Source organism: Alligator sinensis, unplaced genomic scaffold, assembly GCF_000455745.1.
Source record: "Alligator sinensis unplaced genomic scaffold, ASM45574v1 scaffold738_1, whole genome shotgun sequence".
NCBI classification, from domain to species: Eukaryota; Metazoa; Chordata; order Crocodylia; family Alligatoridae; genus Alligator; species Alligator sinensis.
Genome location: NW_005842382.1, coordinates 1,314,664 through 1,325,894, shown reverse-complemented (window position 1 = coordinate 1,325,894; position 11,231 = coordinate 1,314,664).

The following is an 11,231-nucleotide window of genomic DNA, read 5'->3' as shown; positions in this document are numbered from 1 at the left end:
CTCCCCTCTGATTTTGTAGGTTTAGTCTCTTGCTGCTATCCATATAAAGTGGCAAGAAGCAAACTACTGCTGTTTCACATCATTAACTCATCCAGTTCTTGGGAACAATGCAGCCCATCATCTATATCACCAGTTATCAACTTTTTTAGGCTGCAGGCCAAAATGACCCAGTTTGGGTAAGAGGAGGGTGCCACTACTACCTCTGCCACAACCAGTGCTTGTCCCTGTAGCAGTATGGGGACAGTGACTACTGCTAAAGCCCCCCCCGCCCTTTGCCAAATGCCACCCAAGACCCATGCCTGTACGTCGGATGAAATGGCTCCAGGGGCCATAGGTTGTATGCCCCTACTCGACATGATTTCTTCCAACCCATAAGGTTCTATCTGTGCATAGCTGCAGTGCTCGGGGGTAGCTGAAGTTGCTGAGAACACTAGTGTAACTGGGGAGAAGTGGAAAAAGGATGGTGAACAGGGCAGGAGCCATGAAGCCACTGATGCTCCCCCTCCCATGTCATGCCTACTTTTCTCTCTCTAAGTGCAGCTAAAAGGGAGTAGCAGACCCCAAGTAATCTGTTACAAATTAACTCCCATTTTGCTATACTGTTTAGGATTAGGAAACAAGCACCTTGCATTACACACAACACATAAGCAAAATGTTTACCACAGTCAAAGTTAATCAGTATTAAAAAAAAAAAATATTAAAAAAAAAATACAAAAGAAAAAAAAATGAAAAGAAAAGAATAGAAAGCCAGGTGCCATGGATTCCAACAAAGAATGCACTTCCTTGGGACCTCAGAGGCCTTGTCTGGTCTCTCTGAATGCCCCCTGAAGTCAGATCAGGCATGACTTCTAGTGTAGGGAGAAGCTCTGGCTTCTTTCAGCTCTGTGACCCTGGCCTTTTGGTCCCTGTCCCTCCCTGGCTATCTGTGGCCCTGCCTCAAAGAGCTACCTCCCAATTCAGTTCTTAACTTTCTCTCTTCATAGGCAAGAGAAGTACATGCCAAAGTTTTGAGCAGCAAAATAGACAGTTCCTCTTCAATAAAAGGTATGTATTGTGGCAAAGGCCACCCAGACAGGTTCTCTGCTCTCTCCAAAGGGTCAAGCTGTCCTCTACATCCCCAGTTCAGCCTGTCCTGCCCTGAGCACCCTAAAGTTACTCAGCTGTTTGCATTCTTCAGACTCTTCTCATAGATTGCTACCTTGTTTTCTTGGCTCTTCTGTCCATTGTCCTGTTTATTTCTCTCTGCCCAGGCTGCCTCATGGGTGTCACCTCCAACCCCATTTTTTTTGAAGTGTCAGCAAGGCTATCCGGTTCTCTGTCGATGCTGAAGTTCCATCTTCTCTTGCCTCCTATGTAGACAGCTTTGGAACCTAGCAGGTACTTTAATACCCCTCCTTTCCCCGTGTTCAGGATAAATCAGAAAAACTGAGCCATACAACATTCTCATTTAAAGATGTTGATGTTGTAACAAATACTACAATAAAACACATAGCTCATCACACCAGGTTACATAGAGTTACACAGATAAGTCTGGACATTGAGAAAGCCAAGTGTTGATCCTAGTGACCTTCATATAAATTTGGGATAATGGTCGACTTCAGTATGAGAGCAGAGTTTGCCCCAAAAAGTTTAATAGGTTTCTCTCTCTAAATTATCTAGTGTATGCACTGACACAACATAATATTTCCTTATAATTGTTTTAGAGCTCATATCAAGCACAAGACAGCAGTAACAAGGGTTCAACTTAGGGGTTTTACACAAACATATTATCTTGCTTCAGGCCCCCAGCCAGAAACCTGGGAAAATAAATTCTGCCTGGGTGTTCCAATGTGAACAAGATTCCCCATTTGCAAGCAATATTTAACTATAACTGGGTTTATTGAAGGGGGAAGGAAAGAAAGTAGGACAACAAACAGAACTGGTACACTGTTTCTTCCTCTATTCTTCCTTAGTTTATAAGGTACATATCCTCCCTGCCTTCTGCAGGAAAAGCCAGGGACACACAGGAAGACAAAATCTGCACCAACTGAGAAACAAATTCTGCTCTAACACCCAATGCATGTCCTTTGTTTTTAAGTAAGAATGAAAGGGTAGAGGGCAGTGCAGTTTCTGGTCTCACAGACACAAGGCATCTAAGATCTTTTAGTTTGTGCACCTATCAAGCCAACTTGTGTTCTAGGAAGATTATTTTTTCAGGTCTTTGTTGCTTTAGCTTCATCACTGTCACTTCACATGTCCTTCATTTCTCACAGGAACAGCAAGTATAGCTTTTGTTTTAGTGTAAGGGATTCTATTTCAAGTGAATCACTATTTTTGAAGCTGTGCACAGCATCCATCACTACCCTTACATACTAACAGAACAATGTGGCTGCTCTTAATGTAAAATGAGAGAGAAAATGTTCATTCAGAGCAACATATGTTGAAAATAATCCATTTACTAACCCTTATACAGTTTTTCTATTCCACAGGATTGTGCTTATTCAAGTATTCAACTACATCATTGTCAGGTTAATCTGCAGGCCCCTCGCCTCCCCCCCCCGGTATGGCTTCCATCATTGTTTTGGCTGTCAGATCTCTAGGCTCCCCTCTTCTCTCTCCAGCAGGGCAGGGCAGGGCAGGGCAGGGCAGGGAAGGATAGTGCAATGCAGCGCAGCTTGCAGTGCCAGGGCAGCTCACAACCAGGGAAATAGGGGTGGATGTGGTCCCTGTTGTACAGCCCTGATAACATGTGGTCCCCAAGCTGCTAAAGTTGGACAGCCCTGAGTTAGAGAAAAGACGAACAGGCAGAGGCTGGAAATTGAAGATGGCTCACTTTGTTAGATATTTCTGTAATAAATGGAGGCCTATTACCCTTATTTAAAAAAATAAAAAAAGTACGCTGGTCTCTGAATATGTAGGAGCTTCTCTAGCCACTGGCTCAGCATGCAACTGTTAAATCAGTTTAGGCTAATTCCTTCAGACTCCTTCAAAAATCTCAGGTTTGAGTCATTAGATACATACCTTGCACAAGAAAGTTATTTAAAAAATTAAATATCTAAGGGCATGTTTAATTGTCTGTTATAGGCCCCTTTCCCTTCCTCATATGCAAAGCAATAGAATTGTTACAGCCCACAGACATAGATTTTTGGTTGTTTTGGTCAAGCTGTAGCAGTTAATACTTTATTTCTGGAGGTTCAGTATGGTAACCAAGATAGCAGTCATCAGATACGAGAACCTGTATTTAATTAACATATTTAGAGATAAAGCCATGCAGAACAATAGCTACTAGAGAGGGATGGATGCTGATTTTTAAGTGAATTAAAATCAGTGATTGCTGAGATTTTTGGAGTCTTTTTGACTTAAAAATGTTACCATTTAGGCAATAAAAATGGTGACTTGCAATTAGGACAATCACACACTGTATCCTCCCTGTCCAAAACGGACATTACTGAAAACCCACAGAAATGAATATGGCCATCATTTTTATTAAAACCCTCAGGGAGATTTGTTCAGCAAAATTAAGGGAGCACCTGTTTCCTAAAAGAGTGGTACTTAATACAAGAAATAGATGATATGCATTTTGGCAATGATGAGCAGCAGAACCTTTAGGCTAACAGGCAATAGCTACTTAATTCCAATTGTAGGGACAAGACAGCTCAGGTCATTACTTCTGGAGTCAGGAGGCAAAGAGAACCTATGGCAAAGCTGGGCTGGTGCTAGGCCCTCCCGGAACATCACTTTTCTCTACTTTTTCACAGCCTTTAATGTACAGATGTTCACCAGCTTACATATTACTAAAGCTCTCAGCAAAATAAAATACCTGCAAATGTCCCTTGAGTAACCACATTGCTTTTATAACTAGATTTCCACCTGCTCTGTGAATGCAGACCTGTGACTTCCCTGTCCCTCTCCCCCACTCCATTCTCTCTTACTAGAATTCCAAGTGTAACAAATGGCCCACTTCACTTTCAATAGGATTTTTGCTGCTCTTAGATATAAACACATATCTTAGCTACCTGTCCCATCAGTTGCAAATAGCTTCTGGTCCAAGCATACTACAGGGATTAATGCTTTATTAGACACCTAGTGTGATTTCATAAAACCCTCTACAAGGCTATAAATTGATTGGTGGTTTCATCACACAGGAAAGGGAAATAAAACTTTAGGGATTAATCTTCTAAGGAGTTTCTCAGACCTTGTGGTTTTTGTGTGCTCATTTTGTCTACCCAACAAAAAGGCAGCTCTCAGTCTTTCCTTCCTTCAACAAGTCAGGAAAGGACATGCCACACCCTTCCTCACTGATCCAGCTTTTTCTTCCTTTTGTACTCTACCCCAAAGAGCCATGGGACAAATAGGGACCTGTAAGCTAATTTCAGACTGCTAAGTCTTTAACTTGTCATGATGACACTACACAAGACACTGAGCACAGGAAGCACCAGGTATACCAATAGCCAAGGTATTGTAACAAGCTCAACTCAGGCATGTCATCCATCCAGATGTCTGCTGTCATTCTACAAACAGAATAAGCACATACTGTGCCTATTTCTGTGCATATCCCAGCTAATAATTATGCTTCCATGAAGCGATATCCATGATTTTCATTTACAGTAAATTCTATCCCTAATGGAAGCACACACACGGCACTTAGAAGGTCTAAGGACTTGAGATAGTCTTGTTCAGCTATCTGTTTTACATTTGGGAGGGTTCAAGAAATCTCTCCTTCTCCCTACTCTCAACCCCTTGCCAAAATTCACACAATTAGCCTCATATATAGTGATGGATGGAAACACTTTTCTCCTGTCTCTATCCTATCCCTAAAACTGACATTATTAACCTCTGTTTTTCAGCATCTAATAGATGTCACGAGGAAAACAGTTTAAGAATAAATGCATCCTGGAATGCTCAATTTGGAGCTAAGGTACCATATGTAAAAAGGAAAAATGATGATTTAAATGATAAATGGGATAAAGATTTTAGGGAAATTTTATTGTATTTAATTAATCTACCATTTTTACTAAGTTGCTTTCAAGTGAAATGGCTTTTTACCAACTCCTTTTGAAAAGGTTAGAAGGGTATTCCCTGAGCTACAATCATTAGCATATAGATGTCTCTAAGTGTTAATTTCTGTTTTCACTGAATGAATGTAATTTAAAATGAGGCCCTTTCAAATCAGTTAACTTTGGCCATTTGAGAAAGATAAGAAAAACGGACTCAAGCGTGAACTCCAGCAAAACCTGCTTCTTAAGGATAAATATGTCACTATTTAAGAGTTTCCACTGCCACATGCTGCAAATGATAGATTTCAGGAATATTATGGGAAAGGGAGGGTGCTAGGATTAAAGCCTCACCACTAGGTGATAGAATCCATTAATAGGGTTAACAACAACAAAAAGAGGGGTTATTTTTACAGTTCATTTTTTAAAAGAAAGTTGAAAACCAGTATGGAAATTAAAACTGTGGCAATTAGTTTTATACCTACAGCAAAACTCATTGAAATTTCCCCTTTTCAGTTTCACATAATAAGGAAGCATAATTTAGAACCTGATCCAGCAGCAAGTGAAACCAATGGCATAGGAGCCACTGGTTTCAGGTAGAAGAGGATCAGGCACATTTTTTAAGTTTTAATTTTGAGATGTTTTCATATGGGTGCAGTACAAAATGCCATGGGCCCTTTGAAATACCTGAGCATCAAAGCATGACCTATGCCATGCCTAACAGAAGCAGCTATTTAGCAGATGCCTATAACAGACACATACGCATATGAAACATTTTAAATACAAAATATACTGATCCTAGGCAGCACATACACCCAGCCTGAAGTGTGAGGCCATCTTAACTACCCATTACAATTTTACTAAAACTTTAACAGGACTTTAACAATTTGGGCTGATATTTTCCATGGTGGGCATTTATCCTAGATTGATTTTTTTTGTCAAGTTTGAGGGGAAAAAACACCACCACCACCTCAGCACCAAATAATCCACTGCTTGAGAATGAGATAATGCCATAATGGCATTCTTAGAAATAGTTTGATTGTGGCATTCTAGGGCCCCCTTAATGTCTCTAAGCGACGGCAGGGATATGCTTTGAACCCTCAAAAATTAAAAGTACAAACCTTTAGAAATTCTGAGGTTTCAGATGCCCAGAGCTCTGTCTGAGTTTGGCAGCTGGATTTTCCAGAGTCCATCTGCAGCACATGCTCCAGCCAGTGGCCAAACCTGAGCCACACAACTCCTTTCAGTGCTCTGTGCCTGGCAGAATTCACTCAGGCAGATGTGCTGAGTATGTTGGGGCTGAGGGCTCTGCACCCTCCCCATTGGGAAGAGAGCTGTCACCTGAAATGTATAAACTTTCCACGTGTTCATCATCTTAGAGCTCCCCCAGCAAAAATAAAAGTTGGTGCCTATGCACTCAGGTGTCAGACACAAAAGGAGAAAGAGGAAATGGTCTTTTCTGTGCCCTCAGTGCTGCAGAAAACACAGAGGAAATGAAGATGTAGCCAGACTCAAAGGCAGTGGTACAAGAAGCAGGATGGAGCGTGGTGCAGCAGCCAAAAGACCAGACAGAACAGAAAGGGAACCAGTTGATAAGAAAGAATGACAGTGATAAGATCTTGTAGTATAGAGCAGTATACAGATGAAGAACCAAAAGGTGAAGGGGAGAGATGTAGGAACCATGGGTTAGGAACGATAGTCACAGCGGGAGATAGGCTGAGTATACAAAGGAAAAATATAGAAATAATTTTCCTCCAGAATCTGAAACCAAACCTTGGAGAACCAAGTCCCTGTACCCCTCTCCTGCCAATAAACCTACTGCCAAAAGTATGTCTTATCTCCTTTTAGGTGTCAGGATCACTAGCCTATTACTCTGCCTGTTTTGCCATTAAATGATGTGATAGAGACCAACATTGTGGTTCAAAAAAACTCCAAGCCTGGCTGATGATCCAATAACATCCTACAGATTTAAATTCTATTTCTTTGGGGTTCTATATTATTTATATAGGTTATATGCACACATGCAATGAAATATATTCAAATAAGTGTAAGTTTATAAAAATCAAATATTCAGAATCTAGGAAGTGCTAAAATTAAGGCTGCTAATGCAAGTCAAGAGTGAATTGATAGAAAGCAGAAGTTCCAGGAGGACTACCTCCTAGGACTTCTGCTTTCTATTAATTCAATTCACAACAAAATGTGGAAGGCATGCTGGCAGTGTAACCCATAAGTGCATACTAAAATAGATAGATAGATAGATAGATAGATAGATAGATAGATAGATAGTGTGACAGGTTGTACTAGGTACAACTTGTGGATTACAGGAATGCTGGCAGTATATGTGCTGTATTTTTGCACTTTTTTTTAAAGTTAAATGAGGGAAAAAACAAAACAAAACACAAAACCCTAAAGTATGAGGTTTACACAAGCAAAAAAGATCAGTGGCAGTGCAGTTTTCCACAAAATTGTTTGTTAATGTATTTAAACCATGCTTGGGAGATAGTAGATAAATGTTCTCATCTAGACCTTGGTCTCTCTGCTGCAATCCCAGCAAGCAAACACACTAGGGTCAGCTCTGATGGTAATATTTGTGAAATGAATACCAGTGTATGTGAACCTGGACTAAGGCCACCAGTATTGTATGCTGAACAGTTTTGAACTTTCAGTTCGGCTGTTACCATTAACCCTTTCCCCCCTCCTCCCACAAATACACACCCAATTAATTTTCCATAATGGGCTGATTATCCATAAAAGACCCTAAAAAATGAAGGATATATAAAGCTATTTCTCAAATAAGCAGAAAATAAGTTATTCAATCAAATGTTATAGCAACTCATTTATAGGCCAGTACTCGTCATTCAGAGCTAACACTGCTACATAAAATTGCTACAGTTTTACACCTGTAACACTAATGTCAGAATTAAAAATTTCAATGCAACTAACAATTTAAGTGCAACTTACAAAATACAAAAACCCCAGCTCATCTTTCACATGCACCTTTGTTATTGTGCCTCAATATAATAAATTCTGGTATGGTAAAAAATTCAGATTAACCAACATAATTGGAGCATTATGAGCATGATGAAGCCTCTGATGAAGTGAACTTGGGTTTATGAAAGCTTGTGCTATCTTATTTAATTAGAGCTACCCTGCCTTTTGATTGACTTCAGACTAATATGGCTAACTACCTCTCTGTGATATTATGAAGAGTAAAGCTAAATTTCAAGAGCAAAAAACAAAAACACACAGATGAAAGCAAACATCAAAAGGAAATGTAGCCCCTCTTCCCCCTGGGTGAGCAAAATTGCCTTCTTTGTCCCCCATTATGAGACTACCAGTACAGCATAGACTTTGCATACAGGAAATCGTGTGTCAAATCTCATTTCCACATGCACCTATCCTATACTGATGTTAGTTGGACAGAAAGCATAAACAAGTTTCTTTAAAGAGGACAATATTACAAATTATAAGTGAAGTAGATAGTAGAATCAAGAGTAGTGTCACTTAAAAACCATAATAAAGTACCATCAATTCTGTTAACATTTTTAAAAAGATGAACATAAAATTGAAAGCAAGACCCAGGAGGATGCACTTGGACAACTTCACAGACATTAGGTGCTGGAAGGGATGTCGTGAGTCCAGCCCCTCTCTACCCACGCCATAGGCAGGAAGTCAGCTGGGATCAAGTGATCCCAGCAAGAAAAATATCCAGACATGTTTTGAAAGAGTCCAGAATAGGTGCTTGCACCACCTCTGGCTGGAGTCTGTTCCAGACCCTGGACACTTGCACCGTAAATAACTTTTTTCTTATGTCTAGTCTAAATCGGCCTTCCTGGAGTTTATGGCCATTAGACCTTGTTATCCGTTGGGGAGCTGTGGTGAACAGCTGTTCTCCCAGGTCCTGATGTACCGCTCTTATATAATTGTAGGCTGCCACCAAGTCCCTCCTGATCCTTTTCTTCTCCAGACTGAAAAGTCCCAAGTCCCTCAGCCTCTCCTCGTACGGCCTGCCCTCCAGGCCTTGAATCATATGAGTGACTCTCCTCTGAACTCAAATAGCATGCCCATACCAGCACCTTTGAGGACATGGACAAGGTAGTGTAAGAGATTTTTGGATACACATGCTAAGAATACCCCAGTAAGCGGACCACTGCTCTCTAATAAGGCATTCATATTTGCATATGAACTTGGTAAGTACCAGTTTTAGAGGTAATAGTGACTGGCTGAATTTCCCCCCCACCTCCCTCCACATGAACATTATGCACAGAATGGTATACAGTGCAGAAGACAGTGTACCTACAGACACTTCCACTTTGTGGCAGATAAGCGAGCTGCAAAGTATCATCTCTTGAATAACATCTCGTTACAGGAGATGCAAGTCTTTTCTACTAGGTGATGCCCAACTGAACTGTAGCCACAAAGGATGATCATTATCACAGGGAGAAGTCAAACCAGGCCAACTTGGCCATTGTGATGCAATGCAACTGGCATACATAAAAGTCCTTCTAACAGCACTTTAAACATGAGTTTGCCTTGTGACTACAGGTTCCACACAAAAACTTGGATGACTTCACAGCTATCCTAAAAATGGTTACTCAGTCTTGATACCACGATAAAGAAATCCTTAATAAAAGCAATTTTTTGTGCAAACTGCCAGGCCCACAACTCAGTCTTGAAAATATTACCAAATACAGAAGTAGAGTTATATGCACCCAATCATACCTCTGTGTTATGGCCACTGGATAAAAATACCCCATCATCCAAGCTACCAAGATAAATTGTTCACGAATGATTGAAATTTTCAGCAAACTTGAAATTGAATGAATCTCTAAACATCAGCATCCTCTCACTGAGATGACAAACTATCACTAGGACAGCCATGTTAGCATCTTGATACATTAGAAAAGGATATAGAGGTTTGTGAGAACTGAAGTTCCTGCTGGAGAGGTTTGTGAAAACTGATGATGCAAAAATAAAAAATGAAGCAGCAGCAGCTACCACCAACACAGAAACATCTACACGTTACTTTTCTGATGTTCTTTCCCTGGTTAAAAGTGCAAAGAGGAATATTTTATCACTCAGAGATGTCCCTAATAACATTTTTTTGAGTGCACGGGTATGTTCCAACATTACTTGGAAAGATATGCATGTACAGTTATTATCAGGACCATGCAGAACTTGATACAGAATTTCATACATTACATCAATCACATAGTAGTAATTCAGTGTTATATTTTATATTTATTTATATTATACTAATAATGTAAATACATGTAGCCAACCTATTTCTGACTTGGTTTCACATTATGTGGCTGTAGTCGTCTTCAGGGCAACTGCTAGCTGTTCCATCCAGGTATCAATCTATTGGGAAGCACTCTCAGCACTAACAAAACTTCAATTTAATGGCATGTAACTGAAATCAATTATATTTGCAAGTCTACTGGAGTTCATTATACTGATATTTCAGTGTATTCAACTTATGCCAAATTTGAACCAGCAACTTAGATGTAAAATACTCTAGATATCCAGCTATAATTCTCTAGTCTAATGAAGAAATCATGGAAGCAAAATCTGAGGTAACATTAGCGACCTACTTTTTATGGGTAAAACAATACTTACCTTCTTATCATCATTTTTATAGAAGGAAACTACTTACCTCAGGAAAGATGTATGAGGATCTTTGTCCCTCTTGGTTGCACTGAAGTTGTAGGATGGTGAAGACATCTACAGAGCATATTTCTCATGTGGTAAAAAATGCCTGGGGATTTCTTTCCCCAAAGACTCCAGTTTAAAATTATGAACTGAGGAAAGTGCATACTACGCATCCAACCTAAAATCTTCATGCTTAACATTAAGCACACCTTTGCTTACTTCTTTATTTCTAATTGCAGTAAGTTTGATATAATTTGCATTTAAATGACAGGTAAAAAAAAATAAATAAATCACCATTTTCCCACCAAAAATTAGTTTGTAAAGATGACACTAGCTTTGATTACAAACCCCTCCATGCATGCAGAAACCTTGTGCTCTGCTCCCAACATTTATGAAATGTGCACAGTCTTTAGAAATGCAGATAATCAAAAAAGAGCCACTAGGGACACAAAGTAATAACATTAACTAATGCCACACAGTAATGTTTATTTAACAAATCTGTGTTGCATGCCTGACATTTCCCCTGGTATCAATTTATTTTCTTTTGCTTTTCTCTGATAGCAGCACAAATGCATTTAAAATATAAATTTATTTTACACCTACCAA